Here is a 25,584-nt window from a genome sequence, read left to right as displayed (position 1 = left end):
TGTAACAGGTTCAAAATCCACTTGCAGGAGCTATTCCTCATTCTTTTGTAACAATATAAAAATTGTGTGGAAAATTTGTGTTACATATGCTTTTTGCTAGGTGATTTTGCATCCGTTTTGTGCAAATATGTCAAAATGAGTGGCATAGTTTGTTGTTCATAAGGAAAGTTCTAAAATACTGCTGCTTCTCAATTACAAGCATACTGATAAACTTTGCGTTGCTGAGGCTTATAAATCACAATATAGCCTGACAGTGTAATTATGAAACATGCTTAGTGGTCAGTCATATTTTATTTTAACTGTATTTCAATTAGCATGCACACCTCTCTTTCCAACTTTTTAAAAGCATATTTAATTATGCTTGTGATATTAGTTCTTAAAGCTTGTCTGTCAGTTGTCAGCATCCTTCCCAGCCCGGGAGCTAGTAAATGAACATGCCACACACAGAGCTTTGTAACAGACTTCTTTATCCTCAGCATACAACCACACACTGCACTCAGATTAATCACCTTAACACCTTCCAACAAATTATGTAATTCCTCTGTTGAGTCTGGCCAGAACTGCAAGGGTCCTTGCACACATAGGCCCTCATTCTGACCTTGGCGGGCGGCGGAGGCCGCCCGCCAAAGTCCCGCCGTCAGGTTACCGTTCCGCGGTCGAAAGACCGCGGCGGTAATTCTGACTTTCCCGCTGGGCTGGCGGGCGGTCGCCTTCAGACCGCCAGCCAGCCCAGCGGGAAAGAGGCTTCCACGATGAAGCCGGCTCGGAATCGAGCCGGCGGAGTGGAAGCTGTGCGACGGGTGCAGTTGCACCCGTCGCGTATTTCACTGTCTGCGCAGCAGACAGTGAAATACATGTAGGGGCCCTCTTACGGGGGCCCCTGCAATGCCCATGCCAGTGGCATGGGCACTGCAGGGGCCCCCAGGGGCCCCGCGACCCCCCCCTACCGCCATCCGGATCTCGGCGGTCCGACCGCCGGGATCTGGATGGCGGTAGCGGGGGTCGGAATCCCCGCGGCGGTGCAGCAAGCTGCGCCGCCGCGGAGGATTCAATGGGGCCGCGGTACACTGGCGGGACCCCGCCAGTGGTGCCGGTCCGACCGCGGCTTTACCGCCGCGGTCGGAATCCCCATTGGAGCACCGCCGGCCTGTCGGCGGTGCTCCCGCGGTCCTCCGCCCTGGCGGTCAAAGACCGCCAGGGTCAGAATGACCCCCATAGTCTCACAACACTACATCAGAGACATTGGTTTCCAGTTTAACAATGTCTTAATTAGAACTGCCTCTTGAAGGTGCTTTGCCATGGGTATCTTGGAAAACGCGTAGGGGTTATCAGTTTTAACCTCAGTAAAACTCTGCAATATAAAAGAGAATAATGACATAAGTTCCAAAATAGTGTCAAAAACTCCATTATGAGTTAGCTTCAGCCCATCTTTTCTGAGCTGAAGGTAAAGAAAATAATTTGTGTCAGCTGGAGGAAAACAGTCCATTGCTGTTAGCATTGCACAAAGGTTTTAGCTACACTCTAGAAAATACTAAAGTAGTAAACAAATTCCTATAAGAAGTAAAATTCCAAATAACCAGCACACATTCTGTATGAGTAATTAGAATTCTGAATAACCAATCTGAAATCTGAATGTTTATTTTAATGCATCGAAGAGAGTGTATGTTGTTCAATTTGAAACATTATAAGACATTGCTGGTCATTTAGATTATGGTGTGTGCACCGTCTCCCAGACCCAGGCTCCTCTGCTCCACTGACGGATACCTTTGACAGGTCGTCCTCCGCCCACGGGCCTTTAGTCATTATGCATCAAAACACCATTTCTATTGAGGATAATGTTCAGATGTATATTTCTTGTCTGGCATTTGAGATTGATTTGACTGTCCCACCAGCGTATTGTTTTAACAAAAACCTCATACACAAGATGCATCCAAAGATGAACCTTTGGCCTGCAGGCTTCATTCATTGGTCTGATAAGTCACCATTAACATTTTATTCTACCCACCACAAATACAGCATGAGCAGTGGGCCAGCTCACTTTGCCCACTAGCTTCCTTCGCACTGACTGACTGCACAAGACCTGTGCACATTGTTCACATCCACCTAAAAATAATTCATTTTTCTTTACTTCCAAAAAAGGTTCAAAGTGTACTTTTTATTCAATGTATTCTTGTTTATTACCTTTAAGAATTGGTTATTTATTTTGCTTGTACTTTGGGGTCACAGTCAAATGGTGATATATGTCCCATCTAATTTGCAAAGTGCTGTTTTAAAGTGGTTAAGTGCCATTGTAACAATGTAGATAACTGTGATTTGAGTGTGTGGACAGGAGAAGGCTGTTTCCTTCACAAATATTAATAAAATGAATGGCACAGTTAAAAGGATTCTTATAAAAACATCACTAGTAACACAGCCACACCAGGGAATGATTTTTGAAGTAAAAGCAAGCATGTGATGGCAACCTTTAGGTATCAGATTGTTTTCTTTAGTTTCCTTTTATATTTGTGACACATATTACAATAGGAAAGTTATCACTGCACCAGCTTGCCAAGGGTAGACCCGTTTTTGTCAGTGTGGGCAGGTAAACATTCAAGGTGAAATCTGACAGACACTTCACCATATCTGACTTAAATCATTTGTGCCCAACTATTTACTACAGAATATCTTTTAGAGGGGGGATGTAACACCACAGACAGCCTCCTGAATCTATGTCCCTGCCTGGCAGTTCCAAACAAAAACACAAGAGAAATAACAAGCTGGCAGAAGACTCCTAGCAAGTCAAGGCCATTTTTCCAGTTGCAAACTAACACTTAGGGGGTGTGGTCCTGAAAATCAAAAAACTGTGATGAGGTGCAATAAACATGTAATTTGCTTGGCAAAGATTTAGAGCCTTCAGTGAAGTTGCAATTGCAATGACTCCACTGAAGGCATTGAGATCCATGCCTGCATAGCAGGATTCTCTAAATATGCAGGTATTCATTTTCAAGGAGTGGAGACGCACTGTCCACCAAACTCTAACTGGCCCCCTTTCTCTATAAAGGAAATTCATTACAAAATTCTTTGTGTTCTGATCAATCCATGATAACCAAGGTGGCAGCCATCTGTTGTCCTTTCTCTTACCATGTATGGTAAAAATTGTACAAATGTGTATATAGTGGTCTGTCAAGATGCTATATTAAACTCTTTGGAAAAGCCTTGAAACTTCTAAACCAATCCTTAATATTCACGATCTTTGAAATCGGGTCTCTAGTTGGCAGAAGCATGCACCCTGTCCAAGTAGGGACCATAATCCTAGTCAAGGTAAGTCACAATACAATCTAAATTATCCTGTGCGCACCCTCGGGTAGATTGGCACAGAACAGGCAGGCGTAACTTAGAAAACAATGTATAAAGTATTTGTGCAATAACACATACAGTGACACAGTGAAAACACCACAAACATGACTCCGCACCACTTTAGGAAAATAAGGCCGAAACAACAAAAAGTCAAATATGCACAAGTCATGATATCGCTTTTTAGAGATTTAAGTAAGTCTAAATCTATAGGAATCAATGGATGTATCTCTTTAGCACAAAGTACCCGGGATGCGTCAAAAATAACAACTGAGAGTGCAGCAGAGGTGGTGATGCGCCCAAAAGTAAGGCAATACGTCGATTTTTCAGGCACAGCGGAGGTGAAGCATCAATTCTTTCCTCATGAGCAAGGTGATGCATCCATTTCTGGACCGCACCTTGGTTTCTTACTGCTGTGCAGGGATAATTTGATACCTAGGGATGATGCGTGGAAAATCCCAAATGTGCTGTGGTGATAAAACAGGCACTGCATTGATTTGGTAGAAGCTGTGATTTTTTAGCTGTGAGAGAGGTGCTGCATTGATTCTGCTGTGTTTATTTTGCAGGCATGGCATACATTTTTCCAGCGTGGTGTTTCTCTCTCTTTTGTGAAGTCTTTGATGGCCATGAGACTTCCTAACTGGAGGCAAGCTCAGTCCAAGCCCTTGAAGATCACCTGTGGGGGAAGGCAAAGTCTTTTCAGCAGAGTCAGAGAGCAGCAGGCAGCAGGGCAACAGGCAGGAGGGCAATCCTTCCAGAAAAGAAGTCCAGGTGAGTCCTTTGGGCAGCACGGCAGTCCTTCTGACAGAGTCCAGATGTAGGTCCAGAAGTGTCTGATTTTAGGAGGTCACAGACCTAGTTTACATACCCAAATGTGCCTTTGAAGTGGAGACTTCAAAGAGTGGTTTCCCTTTCAACCCAGTCCTGTCTGCCAGGGGTTCTGTGGGGGGTTATCAGTCCTTTGTACGGGGTCAGGTCACTAGCCTCTGAAGTTTAAGTGAGACCCCTCCACTCTTCCTGGCCAGGAAGACCCATCAGTATGCAGATTAATGCAGGTGCAGCAGAGTGTCTTTGTTTATGGCTGTCTGGGTGGAATGCATAAGGGGATCTGTCAACCAGCAAAGACCGGACGTGTATTGGAGACAGGCTGTGAGGCACAGAGAGCAGTAGGTGAAGAGAAATGCCTACTTTCTAAAGATGGCATTTCTTAAATTCAACTTCAACAGTAAGCAGGATTTCTCACTACCATTCCAGCCATACCAAACATTACAATGTCACTCATTTCAGATCAGAAATTACCACTTAAAAGTATATAAGGGAATTTCTAATGCTGGCCTATGAGAGGAGCAGACTTCACAGTAGTGAAAAACGACTTTGGGTGTTTTTCACTACCAGGACATGTAAAACTTACAAGCACATGCCCTGCCTTTTACTTAGATAGCACCCTGCTTATGGGCTACTGAGGGCCTACCTTAGGAGTGAGTTATATGTAAGGAAAGGGGAGTTTAAGGCCTAGCAAGTAGTTTTAAGTGCCAAGTCGAAGTGGCAATGAAACTGCATACACAGGTCTTGCAATGGCAGGCCTGAGATATTGTTAAGGGGCTACGTATGTGGGTGTCACAATCAGTGCTGCAGGCCCACTAGTAGCATTTAATTTACAGGCCTTTGGCACATGCAGTACACTTTACTAGGGACCTACAAGTAAATTAAAGATACCAATTAGGTATGAGCCATTGTTACCATATTTAGGGGAGAGAACACAAGCACTTTAGCACTGCTCAGCAGTGGTAAAGTGCACAGAGTCCTAAAACCAGCTAAAATGAGATCACAAAAATGGAGGGAGGCAGGCAAAAAGTTGGGGGAAGAACACTCTAAGGCTGTCAGGTGTAACACATGAACACCAAATTACTTGACAATCCAGATCTAAAGAAGAGCTAGGAGACCTGGCCAGGTCACTTAACCACCTACACATTTCCCATAGTTTTTCTTTAATCAATTAATCATGGTAAAAACGCCATTGTTCACGTAAACTGGGATTTTTGCAAACAACATTTAAACACATCCGATTTGAATATTTTTTCCACTGCCATACTCAGAAAACTGGTGAGTTTTTCTAAACAAGGCTGGAAAACTCCCCAAGAGTGAGTCGATGTTTTGTAACTCACTCCCCCATCTGCGTGACTTATTACATGGTGCCCACTCATTAACTACTCATATTAATAACAGATTTTACATAATGGGTAATGTGACAGTTCTGTGGTGTCCAAGTACTATAACTAATGAACGTTACTAATACCCAAATGTAATCACTCATATTTCTGATGAATGAAAGATGGAAACTGAGTTGTCTTTTGCAGGATTGGAAATGTGACCTGCAAGTTAAAGTAGATGGATGGCTGGATAGTTATTTAATTAATAGCTTTAATAGATGGATGGGTGGACAGACTGAAGGATTTATGGACTGACAGATGGACAGAGGGACGATGGACACAGAGATGGATAGATAGGTCTGTCCTGTTGAAAACTATTCCATGCCTTAATGCATTCAAATCGGTTAACCTTTAGCCAGTGTGTTTTTATAATTGGTATGCACTCATCATTTACTTATTGTGTTGTTGGAATGTATGCCATCAATATTTAGTCGGCGTCCCCATGAAATACATAAAGCTGGTCCACATTAACAAGAGAAAAAATCTGTTCTCTAAAAACAAGATATTTGAAAAAAAACTGTCTTGTAAGAGCAACGATTTTAAGAATGATGTGGCAAAAACAGGAAATCTGGGACATGAAACACAAATGTGAACTAGATTTTATCATCAGCTAAAGTATAAGCACTACTAACACCCCAGAAAGGGAGACTGGAAGGTACATGAAGATATAAAAACTTTAACTCAAGTTTGAAACTCACCAAAGGATGGTATATGCTGATTGCTCGATTGTGAAGTTAGTGTTTCATCAGATCAAAGATGAAACTGCATGAATCAGTAGAGGTAATGAAAAACATACAAATAAATCCATGCAAAACGCTGCTTTTGAAAAGTGACAACCTTTCTGTAGTGGATCTTCCCATTGACCAATGCAGACAGCATCTGGGTGTTGTCTTAGAAAAAAAGTAAACTCAGAAAATCCCAGTTTTTCGATAGGTTAGTTGTGAGTCAATTCCAAAAGACTTATTTACTTTGCATGTGCAGTCCAATGCCCAGAATCGCATGTGCTGCGACTGGATCCAGTAGGCTTCACCTGATAGTTCTTAACTGTAATTTTTATCAGTGTACGCATTGTGAGGATATCTTAATTAATAAAGGCTTCTCTGCCACCCACTTTCGAAACATCATCTAGTAAATAGTTTTCAAAATTAGTTTAGGTGTGGTTTTTCGGATTGCAGAGTACATTTCTGGACCTGGAGGTGCCTGAACACCGTGGACAAGGTCACTGACAAGATTTGTAATGCAGTGGAGAATATAGCAATTTAAAAACTAGACTACAAATAGCAAGACAACTACCGAACTATAAACAGAGTTGTGGTTTTCCAGTATGGAGTAATCAGAATTCTATTGGTTTCAGTAGACAGCAGCATAAAACACCACTGTTTCTGAGGATAAAGGGGAGGGGCTGAGCATGTTGGCCATTCATTATAAGCATTGCATCCCCTCTAGAGAGGAAACTGAAGTCCACCCACCTATTCTAACGGTTGCACCCAGCCCAATCTGATCTTATAAAGTTATAAAGATGTGAAAGTTCAGATGCTAAATATTTGTGACTAAGTCACCCTCTAAAACTAGCCAGTAAGAATATGGATATCCACCGCCAGTGTATCATAAGAATATGAGCTGGGGTGCATTTGAAAGGGTAAGGCAGACTTTTGTGTTGCAGCACTAGTGCTGTAAAGAGTGGTCAGTTGTCAGTTAGTCCATCCGGGATCATGATTTTGAACAGATCCCATTGCTTTGATGTGATTAAACAACCATAATAATCGCAAAGCAGCTAGAGTAAAGACCACTGTCTGTACTCAAGTATAACTGCTCCCTATTTCTGACACACCATCATTGCGTTTAGTTGTTATTCTCTATTAAAATAGCAGTTTGTTGAATAACAGATGGCAATACTGGGTTGGTTGACATATTAAATGCATCAGTTGATGAGTGTAAAATCACTGAAGGCTTGTAGACTATTGATTCTTCGTAACCAAGTCTTTCAGGCACTTGTGTAAAGTATGCCTACATCCATGTGAAGTGGGACTCCTTTCTATTCTCTTCTGCAGTCTGTCAACACAAAAGGTGCATTAGAAAACAATTATTGTAGTTTTCCTACAGTCCGACAACAGTTATTTATCACTAGATCCTGATAGACGTTAAGTCTGGAGAAACAAGAAATAAAAAGAAAAAAACGTTTATTGACGGTCAAAACAGATGTATGGTATGAAATGCAGAATTTTCTAGAAATGTTCGCTCACCATTCTCCCTCAATTGCACGTATTATTTGCATCTCTCAGTCACGTCACATTATGAAACACATCCTGTTCTTGGTTTAAAGCAAATGATCATATTTATTGTACATATATTGTATATATTCTACTGTATTAAAAAGTTATCTTTGAGCATGAAATGTACCTTTTGATGTTCATCTTAAGCATGGTTTACACCATGAATTACTCTGACTCGAATGGTACAGACACCTAAGATTACCAGTAGCAAAACGCGATTAGTGGAACAGACACGAGCTCTTATATTATTCTTCAAAAGCACAGCCATAAACATGTGCATTGTTCGCAACACGCACACAAATGTATCTTGGGTTGAGACATCTGTGTATATTTTACACGCACCATGCACATCTAAGTAATGAGCTTCTATGCAGTTTGCACATACTGTATCCATTTCACAGCATGTGAATGCCCAAATATTGCTCACGTTTCTGTAAACTAACTCCGAAATGTGCAGAAATAATTGATCTCCTCATTTGTGAGTGTTTCAGGCTAACCAGATCAAGAGAGTATCTAGTGCATTCGATGTCAACATGGGGCCAACTCATTGTAATAATTTACACGAAATAATTTATAAATATGCTGCAATCAAACTTAACTACATATGTAATACAAATAATTATGCCATAAAAAAATCATATAACGCAATCAATGATTATTTATCTGCATATAAAGCAATCAGTGATTATCTGGAATGATAATTCTTTTGTTGGCTACAAACCAGACCTGTTCAGGCTGCAGTGAACGCTGAGGGAATCATGTCTAAACTAGTGATATACGTTCACCAAGGCATACAAATGTTATACAGTACAGGTCCTGAGATGTTAAAAGACTGAGTAGAATTGGAATTTGTTCTTGGGTATGCTTCATATTCATGAACTGATACATATTGAATATTGAGATTTATTGGATTGTGTGTTGGGAGAATATGGCCCTCTTCACAGAAGGTGAATGTCGACCTAGGAGAATAGTATTTTTCTAACAGGTGGTTATGCAGAGGCAAATAAGGAAAAGGGGCCAAGTTTTCCATTTACCAATCTTGGCAGCCATCTCTGCCCTCTGGTCCATATCCCTGCTAGGCAGAAATGTCTCTGCTCTCATGGAGGGGACCATATGATAGGGGGAGAGGGTATCTGAAGTAACCTGTCCAAAGGTAGATGGGTGAAACTGAAACCTCCCTCACACCATCCAGCACGTATCAATGGGACCTGCAGATGCTTGCTCCAAACATACCACAAGATATGTCTTATCAACGGCAATGTACACCATTTATTGTAGGCGGAGACAGGAAGAAAGATCTAACTTCCACTGAAATGGCCCAGTGCGAATTAGGTCCCACCCAGTCATCCTACCATCAGTGATGAGTTGAGGCTGTGGCTAGAATGAATTCTTACATGTGGAGTGCCCTTCCATCACCACTATCCCTTTCTGTAATGGATCATAGCTTCCAGCTAAGAATACATAGCTGGGCAGATATGACACCCTTTCCACAAAGACCCTATTTTCAATGCATTGCACTGGCATGTAGGATTTTTTAAGGGACACAAATATTACACAGCAAAGAGGTGTACTAGATAGGCAGATATTTTCAAGGTTGCTAGCACGGACACATATGTATGGAAGTAAGCACCAGTCTGAGATATATCACTCACCTTCTTATTTAAAGTATGCTTCTTAATTAATGTTAAGACTACACAGTGTTTATTTTAGCCAGTGGTTATCGGTGGGGGACACTGGCACTCAGTTTTGGGCACCCTTCTGTATGTGTTTATGGATGGACTGTAGAATGTTGTGAGGGCAGTTGGAGCTGGGACACTGGTGGAGTTGGATGGAGAACTGTGGATAGAGCCTGTGACTGGGAATAAACTTATTCAACCTGTCATCAGCAGTCCAACATCTCCTTTCTGCTGCCTTATTTTGTCTAGGAGGTAAATTCCATTTTCATGGAAGACTACAAGCACTAACATAGCACTTATTATTAACATTTTATCACCTTAGAACTACGTTCAAAGCAGCAGCTATCAAGGTCAACTTGGACTCTTCCCAGATTGGCAAAAAGTCTGAGATGGCTGTTTTCTGTGCCTTCCTAAACAGGATCATATGTAGAAACTTGGAGAATGGAGCGAGGAGAACCTTGAGCACTGGAGAGCGTGCAGTGAGAAGCTTGAGCACTGGAGCGTGTGCGGTGATAGAGCGAGGAGAAGCGCGAGCACTGGAGCACATGCAGTGTCTCCAAGGAGTTTGGGGGGTGTTTCTAGAGTGCAACATAGTGACACTAAGTGCCATATGTCAGTGCTGCATCACCAGGATGCTACATTCCACATTACAAAAGAGGAAGTGTTCCACGTTGCCTAGCAACGAGGCATGTTAACAGAGTAAAGTTGTCTTTAATGCTCATCCGGGCGAGTAAGAAGCAGGTAAGAAGCTTGCTACATTCTTCTTGTCCCATTATTGTTGTCTGATCATGTTACTGCTTTGGTGATTAACACACCTTATTTACTGTCAGATATGACTTTTGATGGTTTATACTTGTACCAGATGGAGTGATTCGCACACCGAAGACTGACCTTGTGAGTCACTGTATTATGTTATTTACTTACTGCTTTGGTGATTCGCACACCTTATCTATTGTAAGGTACAACTCTAGACAATTTATACATTTGCCATGTGTGGTGATTTGCACACCAAAGTATAACCTTGATAGTCATTGCAATACCTTTGTTGTTACACTTCTCTTCAGTTATTGCTGTGATTCGCACACGTGAATGAGTCTTAAAACCTGTGAGTCACTGAACTCTAAACTTGTATTGGAAGATATTTAAAACATGGGAATCACACCAGAGTGATTTTGGTGAACTTATATTCATGTTTTTCATTGGTGAGTAGCACACTTATATTGATACATAGATAGATAGATAGATAGATAGATAGATAGATAGATAGATAGATAGATAGATAGATAGATAGATAGATATTTTGTTATTTTATTAAGTCTCATTTTAGTAAGTCAATATGCAAAATCTTTCTCCTCTTCATTTCTTTATGGCCTCTCCTGTGGAGACATTAATCAAATGAGAAAAATATATTTTTCAGGTATGTGAGAGTGTGTGGCACCAGTTTAAGTGAGGAGCAAAAATACTCTCTTTTGTTACATTATTTAGGACCAGAAGGTCAAGACGTTTTCGTTTTGGGAAGCCTATGAAGCCAAAGGAGAGACTGTTGAGGAATATATCACAGTGATGAGAAAATTTGCATCAACCTGTAAATTGGGTCATTTTTTGAACGAACGATTAAGGGATCAATTTATGCTTGGATGTCATAATGAGAAGTATCTGATGGTATGACGGGTGGAAAAGTATCAGTTATAAACAAGAAGGATATAAATGAGAGACTTACTAAAAGTCAAACTAAAAATGAAAAAAATAACAAAAAAACAAATGCAAAGCAAATAGAAACAATTAACAGGAAAATGTTTTTGATGTGGAGCTGTTGGACACATGGCTAATGATAAAAGATGTCTATGGTGGAAGGTTAGATGTACATTGTGTTAAAAAAGGGCATGTGGGTAAGTGTTGTAAAAGTAAAAGTAATGAAAGAAATATCAATGAAAGTTCTTAAGAGGAGGATAAGTGTGAGGAGTGTGAGGAGATAATTTAATTAGTTTCTAACAGAAGAGCTGATAGGGTCAAAGATTTTGTTATGGTATGGGTCAGAAACATAAAATGTTGTTTGACTCAGGAGCGGAATTGACAATTTTTCAAATAAGGATTTTCTGAATTATATAAAAGGTAAAGTGCAGTTGAGTAAACCTGATGTAAGACCTACAGGATATGGAGGTGAACCTATAAAGGTAGAGTGATATTTTCAAAGTATAATGGAATATTTGGGTCAATTGGCTGCAGGTAAAATTTAGGGGGCTGCAAAAGCAGATACAGTAATAAGTTGGTTTCATCAGAGTGATTTGGGAGTCATGTTAGACCCTAATTATGATCCCTCAATAAGGTGGAGAGATGATGTGATAGTCAAAATGGTTAAAACTCAAAAGAAAAAGACTGATAAAGTTTCAAATTTGTTCTACCAAGAATTTCCAAAGGTGTTTTGTGAAACACTGGTATGTCTAAAAGGGTATGTTCACAAGATTAGAGTAAATGAAAGGTCAGTACCTGTGGTAAGTAAGGTAAGAAAGGTTCAGTTTGAGATCACAGATTCGGTATGCAAGAAATTGGAAATACTTGAAAGATAGGGTGTAATTGAGAAAGTTGAAGGAGCGGTGTGGTTGTCACTAATTGTTACATCAAAGAAACAAAATGGAGATATCTGCTTATGTGCAGATCTTAGAAGACTAAACAAAGCAGTGGTGATAGACAGATTTCCCATCCCAGGGGTTCATGTATTGGTGTGTACAGGGAGTGCAGAATTATTAGGCAAATTAGTATTTTGACCACATCATCCTCTTTATGCATGTTGTCTTACTCCAAGCTGTATAGGCTCGAAAGCCTACTACCAATTAAGCATATTAGGTGATGTGCATCTCTGTAATGAGAAAGGGTGTGGTCTAATGACATCAACACCCTATATCAGGTGTGCATAATTATTAGGCAACTTCCTTTCCTTTGGCAAAATGGGTCAAAAGAAGGACTTGACAGGCTCAGAAAAGTCAAAAATAGTGAGATATCTTGCAGAGGGATGCAGCACTCTTAAAATTGCAAAGCTTCTGAAGCGTGATCATCGAACAATCAAGCGTTTCATTCAAAATAGTCAACAGGGTCGCAAGAAGCGTGTGGAAAAACCAAGGCGCAAAATAACTGCCCATGAACTGAGAAAAGTCAAGCGTGGAGCTGCCACGATGCCACTTGCCACCAGTTTGGCCATATTTCAGAGCTGCAACATCACTGGAGTGCCCAAAAGCACAAGGTGTGCAATACTCAGAGACATGGCCAAGGTAAGAAAGGCTGAAAGACGACCACCACTGAACAAGACACACAAGCTGAAACGTCAAGACTGGGTCAAGAAATATCTCAAGACTGATTTTTCTAAGGTTTTATGGACTGATGAAATGAGAGTGAGTCTTGATGGGCCAGATGGATGGGCCCGTGGCTGGATTGGTAAAGGGCAGAGAGCTCCAGTCCGACTCAGACGCCAGCAAGGTGGAGGTGGAGTACTGGTCTGGGCTGGTATCATCAAAGATGAGCTTGTGGGGCCTTTTCGGGTTGAGGATGGAGTCAAGCTCAACTCCCAGTCCTACTGCCAGTTCCTGGAAGACACCTTCTTCAAGCAGTGGTACAGGAAGAAGTCTGCATCCTTCAAGAAAAACATGATTTTCATGCAGGGCAATGCTCCATCACACGCGTCCAAGTACTCCACAGCGTGGCTGGCAAGAAAGGGTATAAAAGAAGGAAATCTAATGACATGGCCTCCTTGTTCACCTGCTCTGAACCCCATTGAGAACCTGTGGTCCATCATCAAATGTGAGATTTACAAGGAGGGAAAACAGTACACCTCTCTGAACAGTGTCTGGGAGGCTGTGGTTGCTGCTGCATGCATTGTTGATGGTGAACAGATCAAAACACTGACAGAATCCATGGATGGGAGGCTTTTGAGTGTCCTTGCAAAGAAAGGTGGCTATATTGGTCACTGATTTGTTTTTGTTTTGTTTTTGAATGTCAGAAATGTATATTTGTGAATGTTGAGATGTTATATTGGTTTCACTGGTAATAATAAATAATTGAAATGGGTATATATATTTTTTTTGTTAAGTTGCCTAATAATTATGCACAGTAATAGTCACCTGCACACACAGATATCCCCCTAACATAGCTAAAACTAAAAACTACTTCCAAAAATATTCAGCTTTGATATTAATGAGTTTTTTGGGTTCATTGAGAACATGGTTGTTGTTCAATAATAAAATTAATCCTCAAAAATACAACTTGCCTAATAATTCTGCACTCCCTGTATGCTGGGAAATGCAAAGTGGTTGATCACTTTGGATTTGGCCTCAGCATGCCATCAAATAAAGTTGCATGAGAATTCCATGGACCTTACCGTGTTTGTCACATTCAATGGAACTTACAGATTTAGGAGGATGCCATTCAGCTTAGTGTCAGTAGTATCTGTCTTTCAAAGGGCCGCCAGTGACATGTTTGGAGGTTAATCTGGAGTAAACGTTTATCAAGATGACATCATCTTTTTTGGAGACACCTGGGAGAAGAGCATGATGAAAGTGTTTCTGCAGTGTTGTGGATTTTATGTGAAATACAACTCACTCTGAATTTTAGTGAATGCAAATTTCATGAGAAGGAACATACATTCTTGGGACATGCACTGACAGAAAATGGAGTGAAGCCTAAGGTGGAATTGATGCATACTTTATCAGAGATGTCTGTACCACAGAACAAACAAGAGTTAGCTTCTTTTTTAGGACCAAATGAGTTTTACAGTACATTTATAGAGAATTTTTCCATGACAACATTTGTTTTATGGAATTCACTAAAGAAGAATGTTGAATTTAAATGAAACAGAGACTGCAATGAGGAGTTTGTTTGCTTAAAGAATAAATTACAACATGCACAAACCTTGAAGAGTTACTGCCACAATCAAGAAAACATAATTTGGACAGATGCTAGTATGAAGGGCTTAGGAGGAACATTGTTTGAAAAGGGTGAAGGAGGTAAAAGGACTGTGACTTTCATTTCATGTGCTTTGAGACTGCAGAAAGCAGGTATTCAGTAATTGAGCATTAAGCTCTAGCCATTTTGTGACTATAACAACATCGAAGTGCTTTCTAGGGGGAAGGAAATTTACTGTAGGGACAAATCATAACCACTAAAGGAAGTTTTTACAAAGAAGTCTGTGAAAAATGTGTCAAGCTGAACAGCAAAGTGGGTTGTAGCACTACAAGAATATGACTTTCAAGTGGAATATGTACCAAGAAAGAGAAATATAGTAGCTGATTGCTTGTTAAGGATGGCCAGTACACACATTTGAGAGTACGAGGATGATGGCTTGGAGGATGAAAAGGTATGCATGGTGAGTGAAGGAGTGATTAAGGAAGACGAGTGGAGAAAAGATATAGAGTGTGATGAGATATTGCAAAGTGTGATGGTAAAGTTGGATAAAGGATGTTGTGAAAAAAGAAAAGTGGAAGGTGAAGTTGTGCCATATGGAATGTCAATGAAGAATTGTCTAGTGACAATGGAATCTTGTTCAGGGGTACCAGGTTGCTTCCGCCGGAGTCTGTGAGAGGAAAATTAATAAATGTTGCACATGAAGATCATCAAATAATTTCTCAAACTAAGTACAGTTTGAGAGCAGATTATTGGGGGCCAGCAATGGATAAAGAAGTAGAAAGAGTAGTGAGAGAGTGGGTGGAATGGTGTCTTAGTGACAAGGTATGTAAAACAAGAGAACAATCAATGATTGTACGAAATTTACCGGGAAGGGCTTGGGAAGAAATTACATTACACATTTAGGTCACCTTAACAATAAGGGACAAAAGAAGTTCATTGTAGTTCTGGCGGATCTTTACTCAAGGTGGCTAGAATTAATGGTGGATTAATGAGGTCACTTCACAGAAGATAATTACATTTTTGTCAAAATTATTTGCTAGAGGATTGCCAGAGTTATTATTGAGGGCCAGTGGTGTGCAATTAATTTAAAAAGATATGGAATAATAAAAGAGGAATTAAACACAAAAGGTCTGCATTATGTCACCCAGAAACTGTCAAGGGCTGCACGTCTCTTACTGCTGTAGGCTGCAGTACTTGGAGGGTTGCCTGATTTCTTACTGGTTCTGGACTAGCCAAGATATGGCCGACCCCTTCTAGTAGCCGCAGTGCTGCTGACCAGAAAAACGCCAAGGCAGACCGTACCCTCCATGAGTCCCAGAGAAAAAACCCAAGTAATGGGAAAAAACCTCTACCACAGGAACTCCTGAAAAAGAGGAAAAAAACAATGAAAAAGACAAAATAGAAATCAAATCCACATAGAAATGTTCAGGAGCGGGAAGAAACTGGAAACAGGAGTGATGGTCACCACAAGGATGGAAGTGTTTGCAACGTAAGGAAGGAGGGAACTGCAGTGCTTATATACCATAAAACAGGAAGTGACAAAACAGAAAGAATGTACAACACCATCCTGGATTGGGAAAAGCCATATAGAAATGAATGAGAAAGAAAGCCAAGTAGAAAAGGAAAAGGAACAAGGCATGCGGGGAACACAAGCACCACAGAAGAAGACAATATGGATGACCAAGAAGACATGAAGACAGAAGAAAAAGAAGAAAAAAGAAGAAAAAAGAAAAAGGACCCAAGTAAGGTAAGTGGGAAGGGAAAGTCAAGGAGGCTGCCAGGGGCCACGGTGCGACCCAGAGCATGAAATGTGCCTCCTTGGCCGTACCACAGCACAAAATGCCAAATAAGCACCAAAAAACTGGCTGCGGCGGTTCCGGCGTCCTGAAACGCGGACTGCCAGGCCGACCGCAGCTCCAAAAAGGGACGCCGCGGTAGTCTGCGGCGTCACAAAAACTAATGGAACAGACAAAAGAATGATTTGCACCATTACCATTAAAGAGGAAATACATGTAGCAAGAGTTTTGGTAAGGAATGGATCTCTGAGTTATGTAAGTTGTTGGAAGCATACAGGGTGACACCACATGGCACGACAGGAAAGACTCCTTTTAATTTTTTCTGTAACTGTGAATAAACGTATTCAACCTGTCATACACAGTCCAGCATCTCCTTTGGGCTACCTCACAGGAACCTGGATGAGTGAGCGAGAGTCCGTGGAATGTCTGATAGGAAATGGAAAAGTAATACGTTTGATTGAACACCACGCAGCCGTGATTTTCAGTGTGCAGATGTTTAAACGCACCTGACGCAGAGTCTTTGAGCACTCATTCTTTAGCAGATCAGTCTATGGGATTACATAATGGAAATTTTGTGACAACATTTCATGTGTGGAAGAAAATGAATACAATATGAGTAAATACTTGTGCTCATGCACACACACCCATACATGAATACATTTAAATAATCCCTACATTATCCAGAAATAAACCTACATCTTGGCATACATTAGAAATACATCATGAAATGGTTTTAATGGCAATGTGTGTGACTCCTTGTGGTAAGTGTAGTTAATTGTAAGTCAATAGGGCCATCAGACTTCACTGATGAGACTTTTCCTAAAAAAGAATGGTTACAGGAACTGTGGGTCAGTCCCTCTGTTAGCACTGAGTTCCTCATTTTCAGAGCACTTTAATAAAATAAATGTTTGAGATTTCTTATTGAGTAGCATATGTGGTAGTTAGAGAGACAGTAGCTTAATTTAATCTACTAGTCTTGAGAGTACTTAGTGTAAGGAACAAATTCTGTAAGAATGTAAGTCTTTCAAAAGGATGTTTTTTAGTTTTTTTTTAAAACTATTGTAGTCCTTATATGGACCTTGGCTGGCCTGAGCTAACCTCTACAAAATGGAAGGCACAACACCATTCAGCAGAACTGGACACAGTCTTCTATAATGCATATTACCAGAAATGCCATGAATACCAAGAAACAAACTGTGCAGAAAGAAAACAGTCTGACCCTTTGCAACTGCAAATCAACACTTTCCAGTCCAGATTGTAATAATATTTATAGTGTTCCAAAAATTCACAGTCAAAACCGTGACATTTCAGTTTTAATAGACTGATAAACAGTCTGATAACATACCTGCTCAATCTACAGTGCTGGATGTGGGAACCTGTGAAGTTACAGGCAGTTTGTAGAATTTTCAAGAAACACATATTGGCCAGCTATGAGTTTTGCTTACAAGTAATTATGCCATTTAGTGACCTTCTATTGCATAGCAAACATTTGGTGCATTTTTAAGTGTGGCTTTTGTAATTTAAGAAAGCTGGGTCCTCACTTGTAATGTGTTTTGACACAACATTGTTATGTGCTTTAAATATTAGCTTTTGTTTCACACTTGTCACTTAGCCACGGTCAGATCCCATGATTCCCCTGCTAAACCTTGCACAGCTCCATGCCTTTTTTTCTTTTCTGTACGCTTTTCCCCTTTGAGCACAAGATGGCTCTCCAGGTGACTGCCTCTTGCTACACTGTGTTCAGGCCTTCTACGCCAGAATGTTTCCACTTGAGTTTCCCTTGTAATGGGCACTGTTAGACCTGGCATGATTTCCCCTACCTTTTTGCCTTGAAACCTCCTGATTTTGCTGAATTTGTTTTAGTTGACCTTAGCATTCTGCACACTTTACCACTGCAAATCAATGCTAAAGTGCTTGTGATCTTTCCCTAAAACATGGTAACATTGGCATATACCCAAATTGCCATATTTAATGTACTTATAAGTCCCTAGTGCAGGGTGCTGTGTATTTAAAAAGTTGTACATGTACTTGTAAGTTGTACATGTCCTAGTAGTGAAGACCTCTTAAATTCATTTTTCACTACTGCAAGGCATATCTCTCCCATGCAAGAACATTGGAGCTACCTCATTACACATATAAGCTTAGCTTCCAAATGGGAAGAGATAACCCCACAACCCCTCCCCCAAGTTTGGTGTCTCTGGAAACACAATTTAGAATGCTAGGTTATGGTGAAGTTGGATTTTATATTGCAATTCTGAAAATGACACTTCTAGAAAGTTAGCATTTTCTTGCCTCAGCCATGTGGTGCCTGCAGCCTGTCTCTGATCACTTGTCTGGGGTGGATGACAGATGGGATTTGTGTTCCACATAGAGAGGTTAGGTGTGACTTGTTGGGGGTTGATGGACCATCCAGGGCAGGAGGGGAGGGAGGATCTGTACACAGTCACACTTACACCTGAATGGGCTGTGTCCTGTCCACACACAAAGGGTTGCATACCCACTGATAGTAAATCTGGAGCCAGGGCAGGAAGGGTAGGGACTCTGTGCACTTCAGAAGCATGCCTTTGAAGTCCCCCTACTTCAAAAACACAATTGGGTATAAGTAATAGACCCCTAACACCACCACTTCAGTACACTTCTGGGCCTGTTGATACTGTGCCAGGAAAAAGAGTTGCTGTGCTGCTATAAGGACTCCCACTCTGCTGGACTCTACTGGACCCTTGCTTTTCTGTGCTGATCTGCTGCCTGCTACCCTCTTGCCTGGGAGTGAAAAGGACTGAACCAGCATCTCTCCAACACAGAACCCAGAATGACTACAATGACTAGTTGGCTGGCCTCCTGATTTGAAGTCTCAGCAACATAAAAGACTTCCAAACACCCTGCTCCTGCACATGGACTATGCCATCTGTGAGTCTGTCCTGCCATGTGGTACCACCCCAGTCCTGGACACCCGCAAGTGAGCGTAAGGTGTTTGTTCCAGTTCCAGCAGAACTGACGCATCCTGTGCTGAGGAAGCAGACCCGACACATTTCTGCTGCTGTGTGGTTGAGAACCAATAGAATAGACTTGCATCGTCGTTGCACCTCGCATCTTGAAACTGAGGAATTGCTTTCAGAACCTCCACCACACAATGCTTTCCCTAGAGCAAGCTCCCTGCATCTCCTGTCGATGGCAGCCCCGACAACACTGCCAAAGCACCACATCGCAGCCTCAGTGCTCATCGGAACTAATGCATTGCCTTGACTGTCCCACGCATCCTTGACACCGACCTTCACATTGCAAACCCCATTGACTGGATCCTCGATGACGACACATCAGGACCCGGCACTGTATCCTCACCGCATCCTAGAACCATTTTATTGCCGCAGCAGCACAACGCATCTGTGTTTCAGATCTATGCAATATTCCGCAACCAGGATTTAAGGTACTTTGGTTCAGCGGGCCTAACTTGGTCCATGTCCTGGCCCATGCTCCATAGTGGTCAGCCTGAACTTTTGACTTTGTCCTGGTCCGGCGCAACCAGATTTCACCAGTTAGTGCTGCTTGCCTCTAAGCGCTATTCTATAGTTTATTCTTTAAAAAATCATAACTCAAGTTCTACTTATTGATTTTTGTTGTTTTGGTCTTGCTTTGTTTATTAAAACCAGTTCTATTTTTTTCTAACCTGGTGTGGGGTCCTTTTTGTGTGGTGTTTTCACTGTTTTACTGTTTGAAGTGTTACACAAATACTTTACACGTTGCCTTCAAGTTAAGCCTGACTGCTCTGTGCCAAGCTACCGGAGGGTGAGCACAGCTTAATTTGCAGTTTGCTTGTGCCTTACCCTGACAAGAATTGTGGTTGCTGCTTGACCAAGGATCACACCCCAGTCAACCAACAACCCCATTTCTCACAGGCACTGGTTGTTCCAATTTCCCTGAGAGGGCTTCTTGGTTTATTTCACCAACCTCCTCATGTCCCCTGACCTCAGCACAATACTTTACAAGGGTTTCCAAATTTAGTTTGTCTTTCCCTTTTTGCCCTGTCTTCACTTCACCAGGCCTTAACCTTCTTCTCTATGATGGTGTTCACCTTTTGTTTTTCCTTTATAGTTGAATGCTTTCTATTCCTGGTCTCAGCCACATGCCTCACAATATGCTTGCTCATCCACGCCCCCTCCCAACCCAAGCCCTCACTCCTTGAGAGCTTCTTTCATTTATCTCATTCTCCCCATGGTACTCTACTATTTGCTGTTCCCTGACCCATTTGGTTATTCCTCCCACCACTTCTCTAGGCATTTGTTAGCTACTTCCAGAAGGCGTCTATTTTTGTTCTCTTCTCCCACGTGCCACTGTCCTCACTGCCATAAGACTGAATTTCTTCCTCCTGGAAAGCTACTGCTATTTAAGCCACTCCATTAGTTGAACAATCAACATGCTCTCTTTGAGTAGACTACACAGTTCATCTATTTCTTCCTTGCGCACAGGGTTTCCCATCATATGATCCTACCTCAGTTAATGCTGTCAAAGATAAAGGGGACCATTACAATGACTTCCCTGGTTGTCCCTGTTCAGACCTGAAGTCCTGGGGAAAATATCTTAATTTGCTTTAACCCCCTCAAACCATTCATCACTGGTCACTACCGAAGCATTAAATGACAGACACAAGAATAGTATAGAAGGAAAATCACAGACACACAAATCTAACATAAAAAGCATATTTGACAGAACACCATAAACTCGCGGCACTTCTTCAACGTTCCACAGACCCAGTCACGCCACGTTTAAACTACCTATAATTTCTGAGGAGCAAACAGTCTGTGTATGATAAAAATAAGCAACTGGCAAAGTCGTTTGTACACAACACCAAAATCACCCGCAGTTCAGCGAATACTACAATGCCACCGATCCTAGATACAAACACAGTACTAAAACACCATGAAAGATGGTGTATTCTTTGGCTTCTGATCGAAATCTTGAAAATATGTGTTAGGCACTCCATTATAGCCTGTAGCGTTACAAGGCGATTTTACTGGTAGGTTGTGAGATATACAAATGCCACTAACATAAGTGAGTTAAATGCGTCCGGAGACACAGAACATCTTTGAAAATGTGCCACAAAGCACTTCATGCTTTCATTTCGTTTGGGAATCTAGGATGGTTTGACCTCAAATTCTGCATGCAGGAGTATTTAAAGATATTTCAACTATGCCTTTGGGCATATGTGAACTTTATTAATGCCCACAGCAGCGATAATAATTGTGAATACATCGTCTAAGTTCAACTGCAGTCCGTATGTCAAGCCTTATCTGATCAACGTGCAGAGACACTGCCCTTGATTTTATGGCACTGAATTGAGTTGGACTGTGACACACTCAACCATTCTTGGAAGACATGCCTGTCTGCCTGTATGAACTAACAACCAATACGCTTTTATTTTTTTGTATTCCACTGTTGAATTTTTAGAGAGTTTTGGATAGTTTGAAAATCGTTTCATTGATCAGGTCCATCATATTTGTAGCTGAAATGTGATACAAGTTGCATAGTTGTGTTGCAGAGAGTTATGAAATTACAGTTTTACAAATCAACCTTACACTGCTTTTCTTCAATTGGAAACATCCCAATTCTGACTGAATTTTCCAGTAATAAAGGTATTTTATAAATCCACCACTTTGCAGAATACAAGCACAATTGTGTCTTAGATTATATAAAAATGGGGTTATAATAATGCTTCTTTTCATGTGATCAAGTCTAGAAACCATGAATTATAGAAGCACAAATCGTCTGGCCTTCAAGTACTCCATCAATTGAAGCAGCTGTGCAAGTTTATAGCTAAAGCGAGAGCTATAACAAGTGATATATATATATGTATATATATATGTATATATATATATAGAGAGAGAGAGAGAGAGAGAGAGAAGGCTATGTTTAAAGGAGGATTTGGTGCGTGAACGTACACTTGCACTTATGCTCTCACTTGCACTACAATAATGCTGACATGACACCAGGGTCCTCCTTTACGAGAACTTGGCGCACACTGTGCCACTCGAGCATAATTTTTTTGATGCTCCGGTGGCGCAGTGTGTCAGCACATATTTACAGGACCACACAAAGTCACCTTGCATGGCTTTTCATGGCCCTGTAAATACGGACCCCTTTCTCACATAACACTGTGCGAAAGGGGTGTTCCATGGATGTTGCTAGGGGTGTTCCCAAGCAACACCCATGGAACCCAAAGGAATCTGACACATTCCCAGGTTTACAAGTCTGGGAATGCATCAGATTCCTACTCCACCTCAGGGTGGCTTAAGAATGATGCAATGGGGTGAAATATCTTTAATTTCTCCCCGTTTTTCCTCGTTATATGTGTGCTGCATTCTGCAGCACACATAGAATGAGGAAAACACCTCTTGTGATTGTTTTTGTGCAGGAAGGTGTCCCTTCCTGCACAAACCCGATCATCCCGACAATGCAGGCACCTTTGTATTTTTCATTCCAAATGAACAGAGGAAAAAGGGTATTCTGCTACAGCGTGCCAGGGTGGAAACTCACTCTGTACTAATATATCTACGATTTCATTTACATTTTCTTTTGTAATATGTGTAACTTTCTAGCAAATTCAATTTGACCAGTTATGTTTTAAGTCTGAGGTGATCATACCATTGTTTTCCATGTTTCTATTTGGCGTTTTCTCCCACTTATAGAATACTCCAGAAATAGTTCATATAATTTCCAATAGGTATTGCTCCAGAGTATCGATGGTGCATAACATCAAAGTCATAATTTCATGGGTGATATTATTTAAACTTTTTGAATAGTACCAATAAGTATAATTTTTTTTGTAACTATCATAGTGGTTTTAAATATCTATTACTATAATATTTAGGGAGTTAATATTATTTTTCGTTTTTTTTTATTGCTATTAATGTTTATTTTATGTTATTCTAAACTTTCGTTATTTTCTAATTGTTTTCCTTTATTGAGATGTTTATTTCAAAGTTGCAGTTTATTTATATTTTTTTAAAACGTAATTGTTTTTACTAATTGTAATTTTTTGGGTTGTTGTTTTTATATTCATTTTTGGTGGGCAATGTTTTAATTTCTTTCTTTATTAAAATATTTTTTTCGTTTTCAAAATTGTTACATTTTAAAAATATACATATTTTAATTTTCATGTTATTCATTTTAGGATGTTGGGTTTTGTAGGTGGTTTGGGTGGGGGGGCGTTTCAACATAATGTTTAAATTTTTAATAATAATTTTGTCATATTGTTTTTACATTTTAATTAAATATGAAAGCTAGATCATGTTTTATTTCTTATGATGTTTATGGTTTTGGTTAGGTTTTTTGTAATTCATGTTTATATCTATTTGACACTAATAGGGAAACCATTACTTATATTTTAAATGTTATTTATTTACTTTTATAAATACATGTTTTTTTTTCCTTAATGTTCATTAGCATGAAGTGTAAACCATAAATTTGATTCAACCAGAAACATATATTTTCTATTGTGTTGTTTATTTTGGAATGGGAATACTTCATCTTTCCCTTCCCCTGGCATCCAGCAATTTCCCAATGATGCTTAGTTTGGAGTAAGAATAGTAAATCAACTCCCCCACCCAGATTTTAACATTTTCCTCTGTGCTCAATGTTGCTTATTTTGGTGTATGTAAGAAAATGTGTCCCCTCCCAGAGTCCTACACATTACCAAATGTAGTCTATAATTTGAGTGAATCATAAATCTGCTGCTGCCCTGCTGCTGCCCCCAGAGACTGACACTTTCCCTAATGTTTATTACTCTGGAGAGGAAATAGTACAACTAACTTCCCTGGGTCAAATACTTTCCCAATATTGCTTAGTTTGAAATGGAAATAGTTAATTACCCCCTCCACACCCCAAAGTCCTATGCTTTCAATATTTGTGCTTAGTTTGGATTGAGAAGAGTAAATCTGACTGCTATAAAGTGCAACATTTAATCTCCTGTTGTTCAGGTTGGAGTTCGAATAGTAAATCTGGCCAGCTGTGGCTCCTCTGATAAGGCGGAGGAGTGTTGCCTTACTGCTTTGAGCAGTGCAGAAAAAGGAAAAATAAAAAGATAATAACGCAATGATCCTCCCTCCCAAAAAAATATTAATGTTTTCCATTGTTACTTGGAATTGAGTTCGAATAGTAAATGTGGAAGGACTAAGTATATATATTTACTCCTATGTGAGTTGGATTGGAGTTAGAATGGTAAATGGTAAATATGACAACCTCTCAAAAAGATGCACTTTCCCCAATGTTACTTAGTATGAAGTTATAATAGTGAATCTGACATGGCCTTCAATGCTATGTAATGTTAATATATGTTAGTTTATTAAAAAACGTACCATTTTCATGTTGTTCTTGTGAACTTTTAAGAAGTTTTTACATATTATATATATATATGTATACATATATATATATATAGTTTATATTTTTAACTTTTGAAAAGTACATTTATTAGGAATTAGATTTCATTTTGGTTTATTTTAACGTATACAGATGTTTACAAAAGTGATGTAAATGTATTAATCCATCTTTGCTCTGTTAATAAAATGTTAAATAGGTGTAATGTAAAAAACTACATTATTTTTTATAATTTTAATTTAGAATTCTTATTTTTAAAAGAATAATCCCCAAATAAATTCATTTTGACTATATAAAATGTATTTTATAGAAGTATTGATTAAGATGTAGAATATTTAATTATAACATCAAATAACAACTTTTTTTTATCTATGATTTGATAATTTTGTTAATTCTAATATCAATTTTACAAATCTATCTTATTGCAAACTATATTTATGTGATACAATTTTTTTATCTTCAAATATTTTTGAAGTGCAAAATGTTGGAATCATTATTATCTATGTTATCTTAATTATAAATACAGGGTTCATATTTTTTTATCCTGATATTTTTGCAGGGCAATATTTTTAATGGTGAAATTTAAGACTAAAATCTTTCTAATGAAACTCTGGGATTAAATTACATGCCGGTAAAAAGGAGTAATGGAAAATTATGTATACAACATACCGAATATAGAATAGAATCCTGAATATTCATCATTTTATCATTCCAAAACACCTTACATGAATAATAATTATATTTAGAAACAGTGCAGCCATGATGTGTGCTAAGCAGTTCAGTTTGTAATCAATTTGTAAGAGTACAATAGCACACAGCTTGTGAAACATGGTTTACTATACCATATTATTGGCACAAAATTAGGACGCCCCACAGGTATCCCCACACTGGAATGCTAACAATTGTCCCCTGGAAGCAGATCTGCTTACTAATAACTTTACCCCATATTAGTGTTCTTTCACAGTGTGTATATCACCCGGCGATTGTATATTTGTGAGTTCAGAAAAAAATACATGAACCTACAATTATCACACAA

At 39.9% G+C, this 25,584-nt stretch overlaps 1 long non-coding RNA gene across 1 annotated transcript in view; it reads left to right on the top strand.

Moving 5' to 3' along the window:
• Positions 1 to 25,584, top strand: part of LOC138284202 (uncharacterized) — a 350,079-nt gene that overhangs the window by 208,732 nt on the left and 115,763 nt on the right. The window contains exon 3 of the long non-coding RNA XR_011201357.1: positions 3,900 to 4,104. This is a non-coding gene — a long non-coding RNA (uncharacterized lncRNA). The remainder of the gene's footprint in view (positions 1 to 3,899; positions 4,105 to 25,584) is intronic.

Source organism: Pleurodeles waltl, chromosome 3_1, assembly GCF_031143425.1.
Source record: "Pleurodeles waltl isolate 20211129_DDA chromosome 3_1, aPleWal1.hap1.20221129, whole genome shotgun sequence".
Taxonomy (NCBI): domain Eukaryota; kingdom Metazoa; phylum Chordata; class Amphibia; order Caudata; family Salamandridae; genus Pleurodeles; species Pleurodeles waltl.
This window is presented reverse-complemented; position numbering and strand designations above follow the sequence as displayed.